This window comes from Rhinopithecus bieti, unplaced genomic scaffold, assembly GCF_001698545.2.
Source record: "Rhinopithecus bieti isolate Rb0 unplaced genomic scaffold, ASM169854v2 scaffold_574, whole genome shotgun sequence".
Classification (NCBI taxonomy): domain Eukaryota; kingdom Metazoa; phylum Chordata; class Mammalia; order Primates; family Cercopithecidae; genus Rhinopithecus; species Rhinopithecus bieti.
The window spans coordinates 3,002,005-3,029,677 of record NW_016803605.1 but is presented as its reverse complement, the minus strand read 5'-3'; the positions used below and the strand labels follow the sequence as shown (position 1 = coordinate 3,029,677).

The 27,673-nt window shown below is 45.2% G+C and overlaps 1 protein-coding gene across 1 annotated transcript in view; it reads left to right on the top strand.

Annotated features, from left to right (window-relative positions):
- LOC108540461 (transmembrane protein 132B-like) overlaps positions 1 to 27,673 on the top strand; it is a gene marked incomplete at its 5' end in the record, with an annotated part of 373,298 nt that overhangs the window by 169,889 nt on the left and 175,736 nt on the right. The gene's annotated exons all lie outside the window — the stretch shown is intronic.

Here is a 27,673-nt window from a genome sequence, read left to right as displayed (position 1 = left end):
GGGACCTAGTGGGAGGTAACTGAATCATGGGGGCAGGTTTTTCCTGTGCAGTTCTTGTGATAGTGAATAAGTCTCACGAGATCTGATGGTTTTATAAAGGGCAGTTCCCCTGCACACATTCTCTTGCCTGCCCCCATGTAAGGTGTGCCTTTGTTCCTCCTTCACCTTCCACCATGATTGTGAGGCCTCCCCTGCCATGTGGAACTGTGAGTCCATTGAACCTCTTTTTCTTTATCAATTGCCCAGTCTTGGGTAATTAGTAGCATGAGAACAGACTAATACATATATCTACATATGTATATGGATATCTAGAACATTCAAGCCTGCAGAGACAAAGGCGGATTAATAGTTGCCAGGGCTGTGAGTGGGAAGAGGGATTACCTGTCAGTGAACACAGGGAGCTTTTGGGGTATAGGAAGTATTCTAAAACTAAATTGTGGCAATGGTTGCATAAGATTGTAGCTAAACTAATCAAACCATATGCTTTAAATGGGTACATTTTATTGGATGCCAAGTATACCTGAACAAAACTGTTAGAATATTCAAAGACGTAATGCATTCATATGGTTCAAATTTCAAAAAGTATAGAAGTGATTATAATTAAAAAAATTCCATCTTACTCTCAGCAATCCAGTTTTCTTTTGCACAGGCAGTCAACATGATTAGCATTTTCCCCCAGTGTGTTCAGAGATATGTCATGCATAGAAAAGCATAGAAATGTACTTTTCTATGCATATATATATATATATATATATGCTGTATATGTTTTCCTATGTGTAATTTGCTTTGCCTTCATAGACAGTAGCAAACCATGAGTACTGTTTGGTACCTTGTTTTTTTCCACTTAACACACAGTATGTCTGGAGAACCTTCTCTGACATAAAGAGCTGTATTTTTTTCAAGTGCTGTCCTTCCACATTCTATTGTGTGGCTGGCCCATAGCTTATGTTGTCACTCCTCGATTGATGGACACTGGCTTGGTTCTAGTCTTTTGCCACTACAAAAATTACTGGCCAGGGTGCACTGCCTCACACTGTAATCCCAGCACTTTGGGAGGCCAAGACAGACAAATCACCTGAGGTCAGGAGTTCAAGACCAGCCTGGCCAAAATGGTGAAACCCTGTCTCTACTGAAAATACAAAAAATTAGCCAGGCGTGGTGGCAGGCGCCTGCAGTGTCAGCTACTTGGGAGGCTGAGGCAGGAGAAATGCTTGAACCTGGAAGGTGGAGGTTGCAGCGAGCTGAGATTACATCATTGCACTCCAGCTTGGGCAACAAAGCGAGACTCTGCCTCAAAAAACCAAAACCAAAACAAACAAAAAACAAAAAGACTGGCCAGATTCTCTACCCTCTCTCTGCCTCTCAGCAACTTTGTTTGTTTCTTTGTTCTTTTTTTTTTTTTGAGACAAGGTCCCGTTCTGTCGCCCAAGCTGGAGTGTCCAATGGCACGATCTCAGCTCACTGCAACCTCTGCCTCCAGGGTTCAAGCAATTCTCCTGCCTCAGCCTCCTGAGTAGCTGGGATTACAGGTGCACACCATCATGCCTGGCTAATTTCTGTATTTTCAGTAGAGACAGGGTTTTGCCACATTGGCCAGGCTGGTCTCCAACTCCTGACCTCAGGTGGTCTGCCCGCCTTGGCCTTCCAAAGTGTTAGGATTACGGTCGTGAGCCACCGTACAGGGCCCCTTGTTTCTTAATGAGGCAAATGGTAGTGCTTACCTACCTCATAGAGTTATAAGGATGAAAGGAGCTCATGTATATAAAGGCATTCACAGGGCCTGGCACCCAGAAAAATCATGTAAGCATTATAGAAAGAAGCCAGTAAGCCAGAAAGCTCCAACCGGAAAGTTGGAAACAACCCCCAGAACTGTGAAATTTCCTTAGAGACACACACACATACACACATACACACACACACATACACACACACACACACACACACACAAACACACATACACACACATACACACATATACATACAAACACATACACACACATACACACATACACACACATACACACAAATACACACACACACATATACACATATACACACACACACATACAAACACACAAACAATGGGGGCAGGGAAAGAATGCAAGAGGTGACCACTTTCTTAACATAAAAATGAGCTAACTTCAGATCAGAGAAATGGAGGCCTCATGTTTCCAGAATCCTCTGCAAAAATGTCAAATCTCTGATCAATAACTTTCAAATGCCACAATCGGTGCATTCAAGTAATAATTCTTTGAAGTCCTAGTAAATAAATATATTGACAAACAGATTAATTGCCGATCACTTCTCCAATGTTGTCATTACTTCCAAACAGTTAGATCCAAAACAAGGTGGTCTGCACCGGAAAGGTGCTGGTAGAATTACTGCTTCCACGAAGAACCTTGCAGGTGTCTCTTGTCACGTGTGTGCAGGTATATTCATAGGATAAGTTCTGAGAAGAAGAATTAATCAAAAGGTATGTGCAGATTAATTTTGGATAGATTTTGCCAAATTATCAGTTTTACTCCCTAGAGCAGGGTTCCCCAACCTCTAGGCCACGGACTAGTACTGGTTTGTGGCCTGTTAGGAACCGGGCCACCCAGCAGCAGGCTAGCGAGCATTACTGCCTGAGCTCTGCCTCCTGCCAGATCAGCGGCAGCATTAAGAGACTCATAGGAGCCCAAACCCTATTGCGAACTGTGCATGTGAGGGATCTAGGTTGTGTTCCCCTTAGGATGTGGAACAGTTGCATCCTGATTATCCCTGCCCTGCACCATCCATGGAAAACTTGCCTTTCACGAAACTGGTCTCTGGTGCCAAAAAGGTTGGGGACCACTGCCCTAGAGTGACCATTGAGATCATGCTACCTTAGACTCCAAAGTCTGGTCTTTGGATCCTTTCAGCTTGAAAGGTGAGATGTGGACGTGGCAATCTCTTAGTTTTGGGGCAAAACAGTACAGCTTCAACGGGGCTCAAACAAAACTCCATTGGGCCAGTTCCTGCCCTGGGCTCATTGGTGTAGACAGTGGTTACCTGCCTGCAACGCAAAACACAGAGCTCTTCTGGCATCGTTTCCACTGAGATAGCTGATAACAAGGGGTAGATGTCGTAGCCTGAGGCACGAGTTCCATTGTATTTACAATTTTTGCAAATTGAATAAGTCATGCCAGCGATTTCTCAGGACACATCTGCCAGTTGCTTGCATTTTTCACAGGCCCAGAACATATGGGTAAGGTAAAGATGCAAACACACAAAACCCAGAAAAAAGCACAGCATCCCAGCTGACAAGAAGCCTTTTGAATTCTTATCAAAACATGAGCGTTTGATGCCCCTAGAATGCGTGGCCGTGGGAGCAGCAGCCTCAAACCAGGCAGGAGCAGAGGACTTTCAAAGCAGCGCCCAGGGGAAATGGGAATGCTTTCTGGTGCAAACTGCCTTGTTTTGGATCTAACTGTTTGGAAGTAATGACAATATCGGAGAAGTGATTAGCAATTAATCTCTTTGTCAATATATTTATTTACTGAGTCTTCAAATAATTATTATTTGAACTCACGGATTGTGGCATTTGAAAGTTATTGATCAGAGATTTGACATTTTTGCAGAGAATTCTGGAAATATGAGGCCTCCATTTTTCTGATCTGAAGTTGGCTCATTTTTACATTAAGGTGTTCGCCTCTTGCATTCTTTCCCTGCCCCCGTGGGTGTGCGTGCGTGCGTGTGCGTGTGTATGTGTGTGTGCGTATGTGTGTGTGTGCGTGTGTATGTGTGTGTATGTGTGTGTGCGTGTGTATGTGTGGGTGTGTGTGTATGGGTGTGCGTGCGTGTGTGTATGTGTGTGTATGTGTGTGTGCGTGTGTATGTGTGGGTGCGTGTGTGTGTGTATGTGTGTGTGCGTGTGTATGTGTGGGTGTGTGTGTGTGTGTGTGCGTGTGGGTGCGTGTGTGTGTGTATGTGTGTGTGCGTGTGTATGTGTGGGTGTGTGTGTGTGTGTATGGGTGTGCGTGTGTGTGCGTGTGTGTATGTGTGTGTGCGTGTGTATGTGTGGGTGTATGTGTGTGTATGGGTGTGCACGCGTGTGTCTGTGTGTGTGCGTGTGTGTGTGTGGGTGTATGTGTGTGTATGGGTGTGCGCGTGTGTCTGTGTGTGTGCGCACGCGCGTGTGCGTGTGTGTGCGTGTGTGTGCGTGTGTGTGTATGTGTGTGTGTTTTGTTGTTGTTGTTTCCAGCCTTTCAGGTGGAGCTCTCTGGCTTACTAGCTTCTAGTGGGAGTTCCTCTTCTCTCTGTGCAGGTCATGGGACCACAGAGGATGCTGTGGATTCTCTCCTGTGCCTCATGGAATGAGTTGTGGCTCTACAATCATATCAGATGGAGCAGTTTGACCCAGGAGCTCGGACTGTGTGAGGACCGAGTTTCTTTGACTTCCTGGTTTGCTTTTCATGGTGTTGAGCCCACTCCAGGGCCCTGCATCTCTGAGCTCCCCACATAGCACAGTGACATTTGGGGGTTTCAGGCCTCCAACCTCCTACCACGTTGTTCATAGGGAGAGGGGGATGCTCCAGGGAGCCTCTGCACAAACCCAGTGTCTCTCTCTCTCCCCCTCTAATGACCTGCACTAGGTCACATGCCCAGTTATGACCAAATCAAGGTTCTCCACAAAGGGAGAGAAGAGTGTAGACATTGGGGAGGCGACCAACAAATGCCTGATCAGAAGAAAAGAACTCTGAGGAGCTCAGCACTTGGCCTGTCCCCGTGCCTTTGAGCTTTAGAAGAGCCGTTGTGTGATCTGATGATTGCTTTTCGGGAGGAGAATTACTCTCTTCTGAAGTGACTGGTCTCGTGCTAGACAAGCCCTGACAGTATTCCAGACTTGGTTGAAAAAGCCACTTGCCCTCCTTGCTGACCTGTTTCCAATGAAGACGATATGAGCTCAGTATGGAGCATATGAGCTCTGACATTCTGTTGTCCTGGCAACCTGTATGATAAACATCGGCTTAATGCTGTTTGATGGGGGAGGTGGGAATTAGGAACTGGGGGGGTGTTGAACAAAGCTGAAGATTTGGTGCCCTGGCCTCAGCTCCAGACTCTACAGGAAATGTTTGGTGCAGTGTCCAGAATGGACACCACTGCGGTCTGCACCGGGGGAGGCTGGAAGGGAATGACCTGGCACAACCAGGAGAGGGATGGGACCAGGCCCAAGTCCTATTCAGATTCTCCCTTTGAAGCAGACTTCTTGAAAGAGTTGCCTGTTCTCTGTGCACCCCTTCTTCTTGTCCTGCTCACTCGTCGTGCTTCTTGCCACCCTGTTGCCATGGAAGCTGTCCACCGAGGCCGCCAAGGCTATTGTCACATGCAGGGGCCACTTCTTCAGGCTTGGCTTTTTTGCGGCTCACCGGCACTGATGAGAGTGATGTCTCCTTCCTTCTCGTCTTCCCAGGGTCTCCCTGCCTTCCCAAGACAGGCATCTGCTCTCCCTTCCCACTCTCTCCCTGGATGCCCCCAAGCCTTCTCTGCAGGCTTGCCCCCTGCCAGACCCTTCCACCAAAACCTCTCTCCACCAAAGCCTCTCTCCACCAAGGCTCTCTTTCCCTCCTCTTTTTCCCATTCTGCACATTTCTCTTTGGGCCACTTTTCCCCATGGCTTCTGTCACCACCTGTCTTCTGCTGACACCCAAATCTCCCTCTAGCTCACAGGTCTCTCCTGAGCTCCAGCATCAGCATCTAACTCATTTCTACATGGGGGCCCACAAATATCAAAAACTAACTACGTCCCAAGCAGAGCTCATCACCTTCTCCCAAATACCGACCTCCCTTATCCCAGTGACAGGTCCACCCTTGTGCCCAAGACTAAGCTCAAAAGACCTCTTCGTCTTTTCTTCCCTCTCAGCACCCTCTCCCCTCCCACTATAGCTAATCGATGTCCAAGTCCTACCACTGTGTCTTCATTTCCTTTCCATCCTGGTGGCCCTTTCTGTAGTAGAGGCTGTGGTGAGTTTGAGGATTTCAGGCCCGATCAGGAACAGTGAGCTTTACTTGGGCAGCACGTTGACAGGTTCCATGCGGGGGACGTCTCCTACAGCAGGAGACCTTCCAGAGACTGTGGCCATCACCTGGGCCACCAGCCAACCAGGAAGGGAAGAAGGAACTCCTGGGGAAAAGGAGAGCTAGAGAGGGGGCTTAAGTGTCCAGGTCACACAGCAGGACCATGGGTTGCCTCTGGGTCAGGGGGCTCCAAGGGTCAGCCGCTGTCTGGAGTCTTCTATAGTCCAAGGTTTTTGAAAAAAATCTGTGGTTGGTCGATGCTGGGTGCAGTTTCTCAGGATGTATAAAGCACGCGGGCTTTACATAGCTAAAAATCGGCTTATTTGGGCTACATTTAAAACAATGGGTTGTGTAAAATTTGGATTTTGGCCCTGGGGGTCTTGGAGAATGGATGGCCCTAACCCACTCTGAAGAAGTAAACGGGCCAGTCTACAAGGACCGTCTTTGGCCCGTTTGTAAAACAAAGTCACCCTCCCCTCAGGGCTGGGCCATCACATTCATTTTCCTGTCTTGGCCTTTCCTGCTTTTAGTCCATTTTCCATAATAGCAGAGTGATGTCTTAACCGTGTTATATCAAACCTGGGACCTCAGTCACTCAGGTGGCTTCCCATTACCCCGGGATAAAGTCCAAACACAATGCAGTGACCTCCGCCAGCCCGGAAGGATGTGCCCTTTCCTCCCTTTCCAGTCCAGCATGGTGTCCTCACCGCTGCCCAGCCACCAGACCCTTGCAGCTACAGCAGGGTTCTGCGTTCTCCTGCCCATGCTGTTTCCTTTGCTGGGAGCCTTCTTCCCCACCTGGGACCTGGCTATTCCAGGTGTCCTTTGGCTACTGTGTTAGTCTCCTGGGGCATCCATCATACATTTATTCTCCTTTGAAGGGAAGATGTCCAAAATCAAGGTGTTGGCAGAGCCATACTTGCTCTGAAGGCTCTAGGGGAGGGAGGATCCTTCCTGTCTCTTCCAGCTTCTGGTGGCTCCAGGCATTCCTTGGCTGTGGCCTCATCACTCCATTTTCACATGACCTTCCCTGTCTCTATTCTCTCATCTGCTTCTAAGGTCACCAGTCATTGGATTTAAAGTCTGCCCTTATCCAATATGACCTGCTTATATTATCAAAGACCCTATTTCCAAGTAAGGTTCCAGGTGGATGTGTTTTGGGGGCACCATTCAATGAACTACAGGTCTGGTCTTCTCTGGCTTCATCAAGACTGCACTGGGGCCTCTCCTCAGTACATTTGCCCTCATGACTCGCTTTTCTTTACTGGAATAGTTTGTTCATTCTTTGACTCCAAACTAGTCTAAAATCTGTGAGGACAGAGTTGCTTTGCTGTATTCTCCCTGCAACTTCAGTGCTGGGCACAGGACTGGCTCTTAATGGGTACTGAGTGAACATTGTTAATGGACTTAATGTTCACATTCTACCCAACCCCCAAACGTATTTGCTGAACCCCTAATCTCCAGTGTGATGGTATCAGGAGGTGGAGCCCTCGAGGGGTAATTAGATTTAGGTGAGATTGCGAGGGTGGTCCCCATGAGTGCTTTTATAAATAGAGGAAGAAGCACCAGTGCTTCCTCCATCATGCGAGGATACGGCAAGAACGTGTGTCCATAAGAAGGCATGCACCGGACATCAAATCTGCTGGTACCTTGATCTTGGTGTTCCAGCCTCTAGAACTGTGAGAAATGAATGTCTATTGTTGAAACCTCCCAGCCTATGATGGATTTGTTATAGCTGTCCAATGCGAGTTAGACAAATGAGTGTGCCTGATCCATCCCATTGAATGCAACAGAACCCCAGGAAGCAGATGGTATTCCTCTCTTGCTAAGTGGGGCTTAGTCACTCACCAGGCAACCCAGCCAGGCAAGAGGCAGGCTGACTTTCTAGCCCAAGCCTCCTCTAGAACCCCAGCTCCCTCCACCCTTGGGTCTGTGGTCCTATGAGGGTCTGACTTGAGGAGGATGTTAAGGTTTGAGTGGCTTTTGGCTGGAACAAGATGGGATAATGGGCTGGATACTTCCCTGGGACGATTCCCTAACAGATGTCTCAGAGCTGACATGGCTTTGTCCTCAAGCCACTCATTGTCACCGACACAGGCTGTATTCATCTCTCTTGAGATTGGCCTTTTTAAAGCGTTCCCCCAGCTCCAGCCCCTCGACACTCAGGTGGTCAATGAAAGGGAACAACAGGAACAGCTTTCAAGCCAGGGACTAGAGAGATTTTCCCCGTGGAGTGAATACCTGTGAACACAAAGGGAAGAAAAGACCTTTCATAAAACTACCTGATCTTCACTGGAAGGAATGCGACGGATACAGGCAAAAATCAGTTCTCCACTTTGTGATTTCTCAGGGTGAGGGAAGTGGACAAAGGGAAGCGGAGAGACGGTTTCAATGCAGTGGCCCTGCTGGCAGCCTGTGGCCATTGTTCGGCGGCTGTCCCTGTGGTCCGATGATCTGTGTCACGCTGGACTGATGGAAAACCCAGGTGTTTCTGTGGGTCATGGGATGCGTGTGGTGTGGGTGGGTCCCCGCTTCCAAATGGAATTTCATGTTCTTCCGGAGCACAGAGAACCCACACGGTGCTCGCTGCCGCCTGTTGTCTCCTCTGTCTAGGCTGGCGGTTTGGGAACAGTGACTCCCTTTCTCCCCTTAGCCTATTCTGGTTTGGGTTTCTGTGATTTGCAAAGAATCTGGTCCTAGAGAGTAGTCGCGCTTTAAGGGGTTTCTGTTGGAAAGCAGCAGTGGGCCTTGGTGAAAGTCTCCAGATTGCCCTAAACCACCCCAAATCGGGGTTTCATCTCTGGAAGAGGGGATGGATGCGCCACCGGCTCCTCGTGCAGCGCTGGCGGCGGCGGCCACTGGGTGGCGGTGTTGCCTGCGAGGCCCGAGGTCCGCGGAGGAAGGAGCAGGACTGGGAGCGGGGCGGGAACAGCGCCAGGGAGAGGCTGGCCCGGGTGGGCTCAGTCGGGGCTCCCGAGTCGGCCCCCTCCGCGGTGCTGTCGCAGGAGTCCGCTGCGTCCTCCGCTGACTCTGAGCGACACAGGAGAAGCTCTGAATTGCATTCCAGGAAAAGGGGACTGGGGCTTTGTGTTTTTCCTCCGCACCAAGATTCCCAAGGCTGCCGTTAAGGGTTTTTACCCAGGGTGGGGTCCACGGCGTAGCCCTGGGGTCTGTGTGAAGGGGAGATGCTGTTTCTTTCCCGAGTTCTCCGTGGCTTTTAGAGGTCGCGCTATCGGTTAAAAGCAGCACCTGAGCCCTTCTTTACTCCGGGTGAAATCTGGAACCAGCTCACATGTGGCTCACCAGGAAGGAGCTGAGTCTCTCCCCAAGCAGAGGAAGAGGAGCAGGAACCACACAGATGCCAGGACCCGGCAGAGCAGGGGGTAAAGCCCAGACTCTGGGGCCCACTCTTGGCTGCACCCCTTACTGGCTGTGTGACCGTAGGCAAGTTTCTCAACATCTCTGTGCCTTCATTTTTGAATCTATAAAATGGCTATAATATTATAACTTGTTTGATACATTTAGAAATGCGGTCTTGCTCTGTTGCCCAGGCTGGAGTGTAGTGATGTGATCTCGGCTCACTGCAGCCTCGATCTCCCGGGCTCAAACGATCCTCCCACCTTAGCCTCCCAAGTAGCTAGAACTACAGACACTTGCTGTCATGCCTGGTTATTTTTTTAACATTTTCTTTGTAGAGATGAGGTCTCACTTGTTGCCCAGGCTTCTCTTTAACTCCTGACCTCAAGCCATCCCAAAGTGCTGGGATTATAGATGTGCGCCACTGAGCCCTGCCCAAATCTATTTAGATAATAATTATATAATAGTATTAATAATATAACTATATGAAAAGAATATAATATAACTATATGAAAAGAATACTGTAGCTCATAGGATTTGGTCTAAAGAGCTAATGCATGTTAATACATTTAAAACATGTTAATACATATATCAGAACATGTTACTTAGCATGTTTATACACGTTAATGCAGTTAGAACGGTGACTGGCACTCAGTAGGTATGTGACAAATTCCTAGCAATGGCTATTATTGTTATTATTATTTTTATACATTGGATGCTACTGATAAGCATCAGTATAAGATGAATAAGATAAGATGAATAATTGGATGCCAGCCAATTATTCATCTCTTCTTCCTCTGAGATCTGGCAACTCTTATATCAGGCAAGTGAACAATACATATTTTACTTTCTTTTATTGTTCATCAATTTTTTTTTCCCCACAGACTTTTGTCTTCTTTTCTCAATTAAGCACAACTCTTCAGAAGCAGGCTGTGCCCTCCACCCACTGCATTTCTTCATAGCTCTTCACTTCCTGCGTCACAGGGACCCTTACGTGATCTGAGAAATTAATTCAGAGAGTAGGCTTTTTTTTTTTTTTTAAGACTGTAGAATGCTTTGGTAGGTGAAAAGGGGTTTCCAAGCACTTGGAGATTTAACAGGATTGTAAAAGGGACGTTGAAGGCATCTGAAGTCATGCTGTTTAAACACTTAACCCTTAAAAACTCGTCTTACAGATTCACTAAAGCAGATTCTCTTTGGAACAGCCACTAAGACTGGACAATATTAGTTTTTCCTTTCTCTAGTTACTTTGTGTGTTGGAAAATAATGAACTGCCTTAAAAAAAAAAAGAGAGAGAGAGAGAACAAAAGATATTCTGCAAGCGATTTCCGATTGCCCAAACTAGCCAGGAAAAGTGATGTTTTATTGTTTATAATGTGCGTTCGTTTCCTGTGGCTGTTGTAATAAGTTACCACAAACTTGGTGGCTTAAAACAACAGACACTGATTTTCACACATTCTGGAGGCGAATCAAGGTGTTGCCCTGTTGTTTCCTCTGAAGACTGTGGGAGGCGCTGTCCCAGGCTGCTCTTTCAGCTTTTGGTGTTGCCAGTGATCTTTGGCGTTCCTTGGCTTGTAGACACATTCCCCCAATCTCTTCTCCTGTCTTCATGTGGCCTTCTACTATGTCTCTGTGTGTCTCAAGTCTCCCTGTCCTTTCTCTTATAAGGACGCCTGTCATTGGTTTTAGGGTGGGTGTCGTTGGGCTTATGTCATCCGATGATCTCATCTTGAAATCCTTAACTTAATTGCTTTGGCAAAGGCTCTGTTTCCAAGTAAGGTGACATTTACGGGTGACCATGGGTTAGAACCTGGAAATATCTTTTTTGGGGGATATTACTCAACCCACTACGTAAGGCAAATAGGATTAATTACATTCATGAAGAATAAATGTCTAAGTCTGAAGCTGTTGCACCTGGAATTGTGTCTCCCTCTCTCAGCTCTGCCCTCCTCAGTGTTGGGCTCATTTTCAGAAAGTGGACTGGAGGGCAGGCAGGGGATATATGGGAGTGTGAGAGCTGGAGTGGGGCGACGGAATGGTGGGGATGATGGTGAGCTTTAGGATGCAGGTGCTAGCTAAAGAGAGCAGCAGTGACTCTGCTGATCTAGCTGATTACGCTGGGTAGGCATGCATGCACAGCCTAGTCAAAGCTTATTGTATTTTTAAAGACAAGTCAGAAATCTGGATTTTTGTGTGACTAATTCAATTTTTAGAAAATCACTGAGTAGGTAAATAAAAATATGTCCATGACCCTAGATACCGTCCCTGCAGCCTGCTTTTTTAACCTCTGGCCTAAGTGTTGGGAGAAAGTTGGGGATTGTAGCATGGTTATATTTCTGCTGGGTTAACTCACATGTCCTCAGGGCTGGCTACATAATTTGCGGTGCTCAGGGAAAAATGAAAATTCAGCCCCTTGTTCCAAAATGAGGGAAAAAATGCCATGAAAAGTATGAAAATATAAAGCCCCTTTCCTTCCTTCTGGGGCCCCTCTTTCAACTTGTCATGGTGTTTTTACTTGCTATTTAAGTCCATTCTGAAAAGAAAATTAAAATCTTAAATCATTAGTATGGATTTTATCATTTATCTTTTTATTATGCTATATCAGTTTTAAATGCAAATATAAGAGCAATTAACACATATACAGAATCGTCAGTTACACAATCCATATTTCATAGCTCATGCGTGCATGGGTATATCATTGCTACCAGGACAGTGGAAACGCTGCACACAACTACCTCAGCACTTTCTCATCTCACCTCTTGATACTCCTTCTACCAGACCTCTCCCTTCGCCTCCTGGTGGGTGAGGAAGGACTGAAAAGAGAGGAGCTAGGGGTTGTCTGATCTTTGCTGTTCCTTCTGTGTCATCCTTTTCAGCGTTTAAGTGGCTGACGAATACAGGAAGTAACAGGAGTAACAAAGGACCTGACAGGGTTCCTTAGTTTGTTGTGTTTTGTAGAACGTCTTTGCCTTTTTTCTGCCTTTGACGCAAGTTCTAGTTTGAATGGGCAGCCTAGTTTCTCGGAGCTGTCAGTGCCCCTGTTTAGTTGTCATGGATGCAACACACTTACCTATACTCGCTTTGAGTCTTGCTGAGCTCCACGCATAATGGATCCACTGGGACCATGATGCTTATGGGGCACTGTGAATGCTATATGTAAATAGTGCAGCAAGGAGCAAACAGCAGACAAGCATATTGCACATTTCTCCTCTGCTTTTGTGCCACGCGCGACCGTCTCATTAGACTTCACTTACGAAGCACAAGTTCAAAGATGCAACTCTTAAGAATTTCAGAGGTGAAGAGCATGGCAGCACAGCATTAAGCAGAGCATGGTTCCTTCTGAGCGTGCGGCCCTGGAATGCACAGTTTGCGTGACATGAAGCCGGCCCTGAGTCTACTTCTGTTTTGTCCCTGCCGGCTGAGATCACTTCTAAAGACTTGGGATCCTTAAATAAACAGATTAGCCCTTCAGCGAATGTTGGTTTATTTTAGGCCCTGGGTTCAGAATCTCCAACTTGTGTTTTGAACACAGTATGTCAAATTGCAAAGGTAACACGTTTCTGCAGGGTAATTGCTCAAATGTCTGGTTTCTGACCTCAGGCATAGTCCTGACTTTTCTTTTTCAACACCTACAGTGTTGAGAGTAGTGCTGGCAGGAAGAAATCAGTACTGACTTGGTGTAAATTGTTTTATTTGAAAATAGAGATTTTGTGTTGTTTCCTACCTAGAATTCCCTTGTTCTTTTTGTTGAAATGACCCCATGATGATTCTTTGGGGAACCACCCCCACCTCTCCTATTTCAGCTAAAGCTGATTCTCCTTCCGGGCTCCTGGGGAGGGGCACATGACCCTGGCTGAACCAATGAGAACAGGCATCCCCCTGGCCACAGTGATTTGTTCAGGGATGGGCAAATGCCCCACCATATGCCTCATCAGTGCAATGAGATGTACTGAGGGTTTGCCCCTGTAATTTTGAAAAACAGACTTCCACTAGTTCTCATTGGATTTTAGAAGGAGAATGTGAAGCTTGAAAAGGCTGATCTCACTGTGACATGGAGAATAAAGTCAGCTTCGTAGAAGACAGAGCAGGATGATGGGTGAAAATGCATCTTAAAAAATTACTTTAAAATTTATTTTTGGCCAGGCACGGTGGCTCACGCCTGTAATCCCAGCACTTTGGGAGGCTGAGGTGAGCGGATCACTTGAGATCAGAAGTTCAAGACCAGCCTGGCTAACATGGCGAAACCCCATCTCTACTAAAAATACAAACATTAGCCAGGTGTGGTGGCAGATGCCTGTGATCCCAGCTACTTGGGAGGCTGAGGAAGGAGAATCGCTTGAATCTGGGAGGGGGAGGTTGCAGTGAGCCGAGATCGCGGCACTGCACTCCAGCCTGGGCGACAGAGCAAGACTCCCCTTCAAAGGAAAAAAATTATTTTCAGTGCGTTTCACTCTTTTTGGTATAGAGTGCTGTAAGTTTTTGGCAAATGCCTAGAGTTGTGTAAGCATCAGCACGGTCAGGACACAGAAGAGCTCCATCAACCCCTCTTCCAATTCCCTTGATTAAAATTTTTATAGTCAAACTCTTTCCAGTCCCTTCTGTCTGGCAGTCACCGATGTGTTCTTCATCCCTCTGGTTTGATTTGGTGTTACGTAAGTGCACTTGGACAGCATGTGGCTTTCTGAGGTAGCCTTCTTTCGCTCAGCATAATGTATTTGGGACTTATCCATGATGCTGTGTATCCATCATTTGCTCCTCTTTACTGCCGAGTAGTGTTCTACCCAACACAGGTACCAAGGCTTCTTTATCCATTCCCTCAAAGGACATTTGTGAAGATGCACAGCGGTGACATTGCTTCACTGCTGAATCCAGCCAGACCTGAAGCCAGCCTATCCCAGCTATGACTGACCTTCAATTCCAATTTTGTTTAGATTTGCATGGTTTGCATTCTTTCATTCCATTCTGGGAAATGAAAGAATCATTTTCGATTTCAGTAATGAACAGGTGAAAGAAAAGCAAGTCTGAATTAGTGAGAAGTCCACAGAGGCACCACCTGTGACATTCCTATATGTGCAGTTGCACAATAACAAGTCACACCACTGGGTTACCTCATGTGTCCCTGATGCACCTGGCAGCAGGTGACACCCCGTTTGACACAGAGGGAAATTGAATCTCAGGAGGATGAAGTGACTTGCCTTGGTACATAAACTGAACTGATGGCAGACCCGGGGGTCCAGCCCAGGTGTCTCTGTGCCTCTTGTAAGCCTCAGCTGCTTCCCAATCAGACAGTGGCAGAACCGTCAAGATTACTCAGTGAATTTTCCTCTCTTATTTAAACAATCTCCAAGGTGTCCAATTTAGAATAAATATAAATGGAAATTAGAACAAGGTCATCAAAATTTCCTACTGTTTAACAGCTGATGGTGCCTATAGGAGGTCAAAATTAGTGTCACTAAGCAATCTATGTAATCCATTTAATAACGCTCCCCCTGCATCTGGCACGACATGGAAATCTCTCATGTTGGCTGAACAGCTCTTCACTTTTGTTTCTCTGAGTGTCTTTATCTCCTCCTTGCTCACAAAAACACAGTTTACATTAAAGAAGTGCTATGCAATTTGTTTTCACTTTTTAGTAGGGATGGGGCCACTGCTGTCCAAATCGTAAGCCTATACCATGTTGGTTTAGTTGGTTATCCCTAGCTGCTATAATAAATAAACTCCTAGGAGTGGCTTAACACAATAAAAGATTGCTTCTTGCTCGCATCTTGTGTGGGTGTTCACATTTGGCAGGCAGCCTTCCTTGCGTGGAGATTCCAGGGCCTGGGCTCCTTCCAGCTCATGGCTTTGTCATGCCCTAGGGCTTCAGTGTTTCCTGCTTTTCACTGGTGGAAGGTAAAAGCTACCTATTTTGGCTTTAATGTGATATGTGACTCTCCTGCTCCTATTTCAAGAACAAGTCTCGTGGCCCTATGTGGATACAGGAGATACTGGGAAAGTCCCTGCCTGAGCAGCCATATGCAATACGGTCGACGAGGAAGTTTTTGATTTTCCCCCCTTGACAGGTGGCCATCTCACCCACAGGCCCAATAATGTCTTATTGTCTAGAATAAGGGCGTTCTCCACTTATCCCTATACTCAGATTTCCAGTATTCTGTTCTATGCTATCTTCCCCTGTTTGGCTAGGTTTGGGCTCATACACACAAAGGCTTCTTATCCTCAAAGTCATGCATGCAGATGGTGAAATTAAAATGGTACAGAATAACTTTGAAAGAAAGGCCACAGTCTTCCATTCCTCTATATCCTTGATTTCCTTCCCCAGAGTCTGCCACATCTAGCCATTTCTGGTTTTAGTTCTTCTGGTGATTACTTCTATAATTATTCATCTACCTTGACTTCTTGAGTTAATAAATGTAGACAGCAGTGCTCTCTCTATAAAAGATGAGGATTTAGCTAATTTACATACCTTCTTCCCTTTTTCACATTTTAATTGTTTTTACTTATTTGCATTAAAAGTATCAACTTTATTCCATTTATTCATTTATTCTTTCCACACACATTAATTTCCTGCTTACTTTGGGCCAGGCACTCTGCCATGTACTTCTCTTTTCTTATCATTTAGGATTGTGTTTGGCTGCAAGTAACAGAAACCCTGGCCACAGTGGCTTAGGCGAGTAGGATTTGATCTTATGTTTTCTTTGATCCCATGCTGTGACCAGCTCTTTGTCTTCTCGCATCGTGTCCTCAGCGTGTAACTTTGCTCCTCCTGGTTGCACAGTGGCTGCCCTATCTCCATCCCTCTCAGGACGCAGCACCAACACCCACACTTGGACGCCTGACGTTTCTCTGAAGGGTTAACTCAGTGTCCTTAGAGAGGAGTTGCCTTTTTGAAGAGCTACTGGGGAAAAGTACGAAGCATTCTGCTTTTACTGAGGATGGGGGCTTTGGAAGGAGGTCTGCCTGGAGGGGGTGTCCCATCTACAGAATCTAGTTACTCTCCTTTCTCCAGCTCTAGTTTCACAGGTGTCCTCACTGTATGTGCCAGCAGGTAGCCAGGAGCCCCTCTGGGCTCCAGTGGGCAGAGTAGCCTCTTGATCCTTGGCAGCACATGCAGAATGTTCTAGTCTAAGGTTTCCTCTGCTGTCTTGCCCGTCAATACACTTTTATCCACTTATTCTCTTTCTTAAATTTGTTGAAGTATTTTATTTGCAGATATCCTTCCTCCATTTCTCTTGATAATAGGTTTTTTCCTTTTTGTGCTTTTATTTCATTTGGGTTTCTGTGGAGATGGAGGGAATGAGTGTGCTCAGCCTGCTACTTAAAATTAAATTCCATATTTTCTTTTTGAAGGAAGAATGTCAATATTTCTCTTAGATTGAATAAGCAGCACATGTTCATTCTAGAAAACCTGAAAATACATAGAAAAATATGGGAGGAAGTTGAAAGGCATCCACACTCTCATTGTGCAGATCCTCACCTCCAGCTGACAGTCCATTTGAGTTTTGGCATGGGCAACTTGACCATGTGATTCTAAAGTTAACGTGGAAGATGGAAAGCAGGGAAGTCTAGCTAATAGAATTTTGATAAAGAACAGTAATCCCTCTATATGAGTTTGCTAGGGCTGCCATAACAAAGTACCACATATTGGGCCACTTAAACAGCAGAAATTTATTTTCTTACAGTTCTGGAGGCTGGAAGTCCAAGACCAAGGTGCCAGCAGGTTTGGTTTCTTCTGAGGCCTCTCTTGGCTTGTAGATGGCTGCCTGCCTCCTATGCCACCATATGGTCTTCCCTGTGTGCGTCTGTGTTCTAATGTCTTCTTCTTATGAGGATGCCAGCCCTATTGTATTGGGGGCTCTTGGCCCCATGTTGGCAAATAGAGCAAGGACAGGCATGAAAAGGGCTGCAAGCAAGACGAGTAACTAAATTCTGAGGATGAGACACCCACTCCAGGCAGACCTCCTTCCAATGCCCCCATCCTCAGTAAAAGGCAGAATGCTTGGTACTTCTCCCCAGTAGCTCTTCAAAAAGGCAACTGCTCTCTAAGGACAATTAACCCTCCAGAGAAATGTCAGGCATCCAAGTGTGGGTGTTGGTGCTGCATCCTGAGAGGGATGGAGATAGGGCAGCCACTGTGCAACCAGGAGGAGCACAGTTACACGCTGAGGACACAATGTGAGAAGACAGAGGAGCTAGCTACAGCATGGGATCAAAATATTTGTCCCCCCCAGTGGCCTTATTTTAGCTGTATTGCCTCTTGAAAGACCCTGTCCCAAAATACCGTCACATCCTGAGGTGCCAGGGGTTAGCACTTGAACATACGAATTTGGGAGGAGGTACAATTCAGTCCATAACACTCCTACATAATAAACTGTATTGTAAATCCACATTAATTTCAGCTACATTGTATTGGTATAAGTGTAGTCACACAGCGAAGAAGTTAAATAAATAGATCACAAGTAGACTTGAGCATGTATCAGGTCTTAACAAATAATCAGCAAGCATTAGAAATCATTGGCAGAGAGACACTTTATATAAACGCAGTTTGGAGAAAGTGGCTAGCTATTTGGGAAAGCAATGTCTAAGATCAAGGCTAAGGCACATACCAGAAATGAATGAAAAGAGTCGGTGTAAGTGGGTGTTAGTGAATTGGAGAATAGTGAAAAATGTGTGTGCACCCTGACACAAAGCATTCAAATTCAATGAAAATAAACCCAAACTGCGAAGTCAAATAAAATCTTTCTACTGGCTGAATTCAGTGCATGCTAATTTTCAACTTTATCAGATTCTCACTTCACATTGTACACCAGTAGAGATTTCAGGTAGCTTCAATAATTAAGTGTAAAAATGTAGAGACACACCCATCTATGCATACCCATGCACAGAAACCAAGCAAAAGTGTAGGTGGTGTCTATTTGATCCTGGGATATGGAGGAGGACTTTCTCAGCATAACGCAGTGGTGGAAATTAGGAAATAAAAGGTTGGTATTCTTTGTAATGTTTCAAATTGTGCACATTTGCCTTCAACTGTTTCTCTAAAATATTTGTAGCCCCAGAACATAATCTCAAGTGCTCTGCCATTTGACTCTTTCTAAAAGCCTTCCCTAGTTTGGGAAGAAAGCACATTCAGGACGAGAGTGTACAACGTCGGGTTTTCTAGAATCACATTCTGGATTTTATTTTTCTATTAAGCTAGACTATCCAAAAGCTGTCAGTGGTCTTGACACACACCGCTGGGCCCTCTGGAAAACTGCTTTTGCTTCATTGTCCATAGTTGTTATAGGCCTATCTTACATGGAGCCCATGCAATGTGGGAGGCATTCTCATAAGCTCACAGTGTAATGTGGGAATGATGTGGTACCCTGCAGGGGCCAGTTGGGAGCACTCACCAGAGGAACTTCTCTTAGAGCCAGGAAAAGCTTTGCTTCTTGCTTTCATTTTATGGACAGTGTCCAAATAGTGACCTAATCTTGTGCTTTGAGAGCTGTGGGCAATTCACAGCCACATTTGCAGTTTCCTTTAGTCACTGATTACACTCTTACAATGTAGGTTTTGCTTGCTTGAACTTTCCTCTGGCAGCAGAACATAGTGGCTAATAGTGAGAACTCTGCCTGGAGCTGAACTGCCTGGGTCAAATTCCACTTCCACCACTTACTAGCTATATGATCTTAGGCAAGTCATGTAAATGCCCTGTGCCTCAGTTTTCTCATCTGTGAGTGGGGGTAAAAACTAAATCCTCATAGTCAAAAGATTATCAAAATTAAAATAGTTAATACCTATAAAATGCTTAGAATAATGTTTGATCTATTACAAGGATTAAGTAAACAATGACTTGATGATAATGATTTTAATACCTGCAAAATGCTTAGTACATATAAATGATGATGATGATGATGATGATTCTATTCTTATTTTCCCTTTGCCCTTATTTTAAAGTATTTTTATCATTTTGTTGTAATTTATAAAGGTGCCTCTAACCTTCTGTGGACTTGCTGGCACATGATCCAAGACTTCCCCTCCAGGGTGGCTCTCCTTGCCCTGACTGTTCATTTTTGTGACTATATACAAAGTACCTATTGTGTACTCAGCAGTGTCCATGAACTTTTTTCTACTGCTGTTTGTTTGAATCATTTAGTGAACATAGAAAAATACTGGGCCCCACTTGAGACCATCTAAAGACATTCTGAGGGGCAGGGCCTAAGTATAATGTATGTATTCACCATGCAGCCAGGGTTGAGAATCCTTGTCTCAGAGAATACAGAGTAGTTGATGATGTAGCATTTTGTGTAAAAGGAGCTTACTTTTGTGGGGAGATAAATTAGGGGTCCACTTCCCTGGAATCCCATGATCCCGTATTTTCAGCTGTCTCCCTTTACCTTCACTCAGATGTGTCCAAACTCAGTTCCTTCTTTTCCTCCCTCAGACCTGATGTTATGCCTGTATTCTCTATTTTGTTGGTAGTTCTGCAGACTATAATATCTAGGTGTTTTTCATGATACCTACAGCCATTCTGTAGACTCTGATAGAGACAAGCCACTCTGGATTCTGGCTTTTATCTAAGATTCCCACTTTTAGGTTTTACCTTATACAGCTCTCTAGGATCTTCATGTATCCTTCTGGACCAAGAAGGAATTATGGATCATCCTGAAATTCTGGGAATAAGAATTCTCCCTTCCTTAAACTTCTTTAATGTGAGGCTGTACAGGGATGGTTAGCAGTACACATCATAGAGCCAGTTTTCCAGGATTCCTGTTCTGCCACCATCATTTACTGTGTAATTTAATTCCCCTCATCCCGTGCCTCAGTTTCCTCCTCTGTGAATGGGATGTGCCAGTTATTACATTATAGGCTCTTAAGTTTTAAACTTGCTCTTCTATTCTCCAGTGTGTAATTCTGGGGGTGGTTCTCTGCACACCCACCCTTGTTCAGCTGTTCCTTCGTAGGTCCTGCCAATAAGGGAAGATAGAGGCGACTGCAAGGCTGGGGCTGGGAGCGGGCACCTACCTGTTTCTTCCTTTTGTTCTGTGTCTGATTCCTGTGTCTGTGTCATGTCTCTCCCTGTCCACTTCCTGTCTCTCCCTGTCCACTTCCTGTCTCTCCCTGTCTGCTTCCTGTTTGCTCCTGCTGGCTCCCTACTTGCCTTTCATCTGCTTCCTCTCTGCTTCATATCTGCTTCCTGTTCCTGTGAGCCCCAGGTTGGCCAAGCAGGGCTGCCCAGCTTGAGGGTTGGGAAGAATCTTGGGACAAAAGGCAAGCGTCAGTCCTGCCTGATGCCTCCTGCCTGATGACTGGCTGGCACTGGTGGCCTCATGCTTGCCTGTCTGTAGTGTCTCTTCTTTCTCAGGCCATGATGTGTTTTATGTAGTTGGGAAAAGTGGAGATTCACCTGACTTCTTGCATCTTGCTTTTATACTGGTGGCTTTGGAATTCAGTAGTCACGTATTTGCCACCTTTCATTTTTGGTTCTATAGTGAATGAATCGTGTTTCAAATGCTGAGGTGTGGAAGGGTCTGTTCTCCAGGGTACAGTACAGGAGTACAGCTGGGAGTAGAAGAAAACTGGGAATTTATAGTATTACCCCACCACAGCTGTTATTAATGAATGACCACCTTAATCCAAGAGCATTTGGCCCAAATTTTGCATAGGCTGTTCCTCCTGAGGCTCTGGGATATGTGGTTTATAGGTAGTAATGTTTTTCCATCTTTATTACTGTCTGAAAGGTGGGGATCACTGGCTCTTTTGCTAGCAGCTGGGTTGAGATGCTCTGGGTCAGCTGTACCTATTTTCCTGCTCTACCTGAGAATCCAGGCTGGTAACAGGTATCTGGGATGGGAGATACAATCACCTGTGACCATGGAGCAATGAAAACCTCTGGTGTACAGAAACTGGGTGTACAGGGATTGTGTCCATGAACCTGGCCTTGTGAGCATTAAGCTTCAGCTCCTCCAGATGACCTCCAGATGGTTAACTCCTTGGCCTCACTGTAGAACTGCCAGGCCAGGTAGGCCCTCAGGTAATACGAGAAAGTGGAATGCCTTTGGAATTGGACAGAGCCGGTTTGAATTCTAACCATGTTCAAATTGCTTCTCTGTGCCTCAGTTTCATAATTTTTTAAAAAGGATCTAACACAACTTATTTTACAACTGCTGTGATAATCAACTGGCATGACTGGCAAATATGTCTAGGTGTGTTGGCCTGTAAATGGTGTGTATCTCCCTTTAAGCGATATTTTCTCCTTCTACTGAGAATTGCAGCTCTTTGGTTGGCAAACATAGCTGCCAGCTTAGTGACCAGCTGACTGTGGTGTGATATTTTAGGACGTAATGAATGGAGTGATAGTGTGATGGGCAAATGCTGTGTTAATAAAAACAGTATCTATTAACAACCCTGGGAAGAAGCCAGAGAGAAACTCAGAAGGAACACAGAGAGATTGATTCTCTCAAGCGTTAAACCAAGGCAGTCTTAATTGATGGACATTCATTCAGCAAATTTCTGTTTAATTTCTCCTGCTAGGTACTGGAGATTGTGCAGTAAACTGGACATCAAAGCCCCCTCTCTCATGGTATCTGAATTTTAGTAGAAAGAATGGATAGTAAACAAGCGAACAAGGAAAAATGCAAAGTCTAATTTCAGATGGTGATAGTTGCTTTGAGGGAATATAACAGGACGGAATGATGAGTGACTGGATAGTCACGCTTTAGTCAGGAAAACAGAAATCACTCTAGTTATTTCTACAGAGGGAATTTAATAAAGGGAATTAGTTACTCAGGTCCTGGAAAATCTGAGAAATCAAAATGGGGATGATAAAGTACCATCTGGGGCTGGTAAAGTTACTTAGAAATTAAGAACAGCGGGAGCAGGAAGCTGTTGTCATCTTTTGGGCTAGAGGGAAAAGGGGAAGAGGTTAGGTTATGAGAATCCAGAAGCTGCTGGGTTAGGCATTAGAACCTGCTACAGAGAGCTGGGACCATGGTGGGGGTTTTATAGGGGGTTAGAACCAGAGAGGAGATGCAGTTTCTGCCAGTGAGTGCTGCAGGGAAGAGACACAGTGTGAAATACCCTGGGTTCTCCCCTCTTCCTACCCTCCAGTCTTCTACCAGAGCTTCCGATTGGCTGAACACATGCAGAAGCAGACAGCAAGGGAGCTTGGGAAATGTAGTTCCCTGCATTGTTATAATACAATCCAGGGAGCTACATTGGCGTGAGTGGGATGGCTGAAGTTGCTGGTCAGCTCAGAGAAGGTCTCCCTGGGCTAAGAAATCCAGACCAGAAGGAGTCTTCTCTGCTCACATGTGGGTGATGAGCTTCCCCAACAAGTGCAAGTAAGGGCAAGGAGAATGATGTGAAAACAGCACCAAGTGGAGCTGTGGAAACAGATGGGAGAACTGTGGATGGAAGAGAGCATGGAAGATTTTCTAGTCCATTCTGCCACTGCCAGAGATGATATTTACTGCACCAACCTGAACTAATATTAATACTGACAAAGGCCTCCTCCTAGCTCCTGGCCTTCACCACCGTGAAATCAGTAAGGGTTGTGGGTATTCCTGTGGTACCCAGGTGGTAGTGAATTATCGGCTGTTAGGGCCACACTTCGACAGACCAGTACGGAGTTTCTCTTCCTGGTGTTTTTCAAAGACCTGGTGACCTGGTGACCTGGCCACCTGGCCCACTGGAAAGAGCTTTCCATGCCTGGCTCTCTATGCCTGAGTTGTTTTGTGTGAATTAGAGGAGACTCAGCCTCAGAAATGTCGTGGGCCTATACCCTAAGTGAGTCACCAGTAGCCACAAGACTGGTAAGTTAGCGCCCAGACATGACTGGCACTAGCAGTGAAAGGGACTGATTTCTGAGTGTGTCCCTTGTTGTAGCAGGTTCACATTTTACGTCTTGGGATTCAGGCATTCATGTCCCACCAGTGCTGACTAAGGTCCATGTCCAGGAATATTTTTTGTGTGCTAAGCACAGCAGTGACATCCACTCACTCAATTTGGGTCACAGGGTCCCTGCCATGTGATTTGTTTTTCTAAGACCACCAGAGCGAGTACTAAAGAACCAGCGAGTAGGCAAGGCTAGGAGCAAAACTGCAAATTTATTTTTTGGTCACCTAGCTTCAGGGAAGAAGATGTGGAGGGTGAGGTCCGTTGGTCTCTGGCAAAGGAGGCCGAGGGAGTCGCCCGGTGGAGCTCTCGGATGAAGTTCCTGATGCAGTCCCGGCAGGAGTGGGGGCTGAGGAAGTTCGCGCGGCGTGCTCGCCGGGAGTGGCTTTTCTGGGAGCGGGAGGGCAATAGGCCCAGGCATGGGCGTGTCGGGGGGCGTTCCCTAGGTGTGGCCAGGTAAATCTTGGTCTCTTCGGATTGACGTCACCTGGCGCATGCCCGGTTGATCTGCACCTTCCCAGGCGCCGGCTGCATTTTCGCATGCGCGGGAAAAGTTGGTGATGAAGAACCCGGAAGTGCGCCATCTTGTCTCCGTTTGTTCAAACACCATGATTCCCAGCACCCTGTGAATTGCTTCATTCTAGGAGTAATATTATTAATCTCCTCCCCTTTCTTCCTGCTGAGGCTGTCTTTAGGGCCTCCTTGGAGCCATCTGCCATTGGTGTTTTGAGTGGGAGCATCCTTTAGCCACAGAGCATCTGTCTGGTGCACCTTGTGTTCTCTCTGAACCTGAACTTGACTCTCTTCTTGGTTCATAAGGAGGGCAGAGATGAGAAGTTCTTTTCAGCTGGGCCTCATTGCGCCTTCCTCATTTCCTGCTCTCCGGGCCCACCTCGTTCTGTCCAGTGGTAAATAGCTCTCTAGGAAATCAGCAGACTGAATAGGGCCTCATTTCACATTCAGAACGCGGGCACGTGGTCTACCTGCCAATGGGAAAAAGAATGGTGTTACTATGTGACATTTTGGGATTAAAGGGAAGAGTGTTAGCTTTACAGTGTATTTCTCAGGACACAGTCCCGTGGCTTCATAAAATGCTCCTAAATTCAGATATTATATTTTGTTGCAATCTGGTTTGAGGATAGAATAAGGCTCTAGTAGCTGACGTTTATGGCTTTCCATATACAGTTTCAGACAAAATTTGTATTGCATTTTGCTTGAGTTATGGTGGGACAGGAGTGTAAACCTTACACTGCTATTTCAGATACAATGGAGACTTTGGCTACAATAAAGAAGAGAAGGTGCAGCTTTACATTTCTTGTAAATCAATTTTTGAGAGGCGTAAAATACCTTCATAAAAGATAAAGAAAACAATAAACCAATCTACAGTGAAAACAGAGCAAATTAAAGTTTGCATTTATTTTAATTTCCTTTTCCATATTTTTCCATATTTGTAAATAAGTCAGCATTTAAGCCTTAGCTTGGATTTCCCCTAAATTTTACGAGAAGTGAAATTCAAGCCACTCACTTCCGAGTCTGGGGTGCCTGCTTAGCCCAGCTGAAAGACATTGTCATGCTGCACAAGGCAGATGTTCCCTGCTGACGGTGTTCCTGTTGCCAAGTAATTCATGAGCAAATCCACCTGAATTTAACTTCCTGGTTTGGAGAGGGGAAATAAACCAATGGCAAAAAGAACTAATTTAAATTTCATCTGGAGAGATGCTTCTGCATTGCTTGACATTGTCAAAATACAGATTGCCCCTTGGTGGCGGCAGCAGCTAAAACTTTCCTTTAGATGAGGCTAATTCTTCAAAATCATTTCTCCCTCCTCTATCTTTTGATCCAAATCCTGCCAAGCCTGTATGGACATCATTCTGGAGCAAACCTAGGTCTATACTATGGAAGGGCCGATATTGTGTGTTTAAATAGATTTGAGATAATTTAAAGGAATTTTTGAGGTCGTTTTCAATTAACATATTGTAAGTGTTATGACACTAAAGATTTGTTGACATCATGGTTTTGATGGCAGTTTAATGTCGCACACGTAGTGTGGCTTTAATCACTTACTCATTTCCCTAATGGCGAGTTTTTGGGCTGCTTCCAGTGTGTTGCTGTTAAAAATCATGCTTGCGATAAGCATACTTGCACATTAATCTCCTTCCTGATCTCTTGATTATTTCCTTGGAACAGATTCCTAGGTGAATTCCTGGGATGGGCATTTTTAAGGATCTTAATGTCCAATTTCCGAATTGCTTTCTGAATGTTAGCTGTGTCCTCCAGAGCTTCCGATTGGCTGAACGTAGTCGCTAGTTCCTTGGGGGCAGAAATCATGACTGCATTGTCCCTGTAATATTTTTATGTGTCGCCATGTTGATGACACTTGAGGAGAACTTGCTTGCTGAATGCCTTCTTAGAAAAAGGAGGCATCAGCCCCTACGTGGGCTGTATCTTTTTCACAATCTCCTAATTACAATTTTGTCACCCTCTAGAGAAGGAAAGCTCGCCAAGGACGGCCCCAAACAGGCCAAAAAGTGTTCAAATCAATAGAAGGCATATTTTGCAGAATTTTTGATAGCTGCAGAAAAACATGTCACCAGGAGCCAGAGTGAATGGGGTGGGATTTCTCTGCTGTTTCATCCTCTAGGATGCTGCATTTTAAGCACCATGGTCAGATTCCATTTCTTCTTGCATTGGTTGGAAAACCGGACTCCAGTGGTGGAGGTTCATTTCAGGGCAAAAGAAAAAAAAAATCTCTGTTCCTTGGCCTGATTTGCTGACCCTGGTTCCTGGGGGGCTGTCTTCACTTTGAAAAAGCTTGTTGGGTCTTTGCTGTCTGTGTTTTCCCATTTGAAGGAAACATGCCAAGACACACACATACACGTATGTACTCATGTGTACATGTTTATGTATATGTGTTGTGTGTTTTAATTAACAAAATAATATGCGGTTGTAACAAATTAAAAGAAAGTAGAAATGTAAATGGTAAAAAGCAAAAACTTTCTCCTTTGGGTTCTATAGACACACAAACATAAATATATACATTTACATATACATAGGTAGAATTTTAAAACTTTACCAAATAGGACCACATATGACACATTTGATTTTTTTTTTACACTTAATTTGATTTTTTTAACCTTAATGTCATATTGTGGCCATCTTTTCAAGTATGTTTATATAGCTCTACCTGATTTTTAAAAATGGTTTCATATTATTCCACTGTAAAATGTTTAGTTTCCTGTTGATCAACCTATTGAATATGGATTAAAATAATAATTGTGGGTGAATATTGATAGCACATATCTGTGTGCCAGCATTGTTCTAAGTGCTTTATTTTATTTTATTTTGTTTTTTCTTGAGACAGGGTTTTGCTCTGTTGCCCAGGTTGGAGTAAAGTGGTGCAATCCCAGCTCACTGTAATCTCCACCTCTTGGGTTCAAGATCCTCCTGCCTCAGCCTCCCAAGTAGTTGGGACTACAGGCACGTGCCACCATGCCTGAATAATTTTTGTGTGTGTGTGTGTGTGTGTGTGTGTTTTTTCTTTTTGTAGAGACAGGGTCTCACTGTTTTGCTTAGGCTGGTTTTGAACTCTTGGAGTCAAGCGACCCAGCCATCTTGGCTTCCCAGCATGCTGGGATTACAGGTGTGAGCCACCACATCTGGTTGTGCTTTGTACTTATTAACTCATTAATCCTTGCGGCAACCCAGTAAGGTAGAATTCATGTTTATGTCCTACTTTATGTGAGGACATTTGTGGCACAGAGAGGCTAAGTAACTTGGTCAAGGTTGCTCAGTTAGGAAGTGGCAAAGCCAGGATTCAAATCCAGCCATCAGGCTCAGCACATATGCTCTTAAGTTTGTTTGTTTGCAATTCTAAATGATGCTGTGGTGAACGTCCCTGTAACCTTTGTGCATTCTCGTTGGTATTTTGGAAGGAGAGTTTTCTAGAAGCAGGAACTCTGAGTGGTAGCTTCACTCTCTTTTCAATAAGAATTATAGCGATATCATCATGTCCACGTAGATGTCACTTATAGAAGTGATAGAGAGCAGCATGAGTATCAAAGTAATAAGGTACTAACATGTCACATACAATGGTACAATGCCTGATTGGTAAACTTGGTAGATACGCAAAGTTTTGTCTGTGGGGTAGATGAACAACGATGACCGTGATCTTTTGAGTTTGTGATTTTGCACAAACAGCAGAAGCAATGTTTTCCCTTTAGAGAGAGAACTGTTCAGCCCCAGGACTATTGGATTGGTGGTAAATGGGGTTCCTTCCCACTCTGTGCTGTACTTTTGGGAAGATTCTGAAGACCATACTTTATGTAATTACAGGGCTTTCACTGTGATGAGACCTGGGGGAGAAACAGTGGCCAGTGGGTGGTTTGTTGGGAAGGTGGGTGGAGACTGC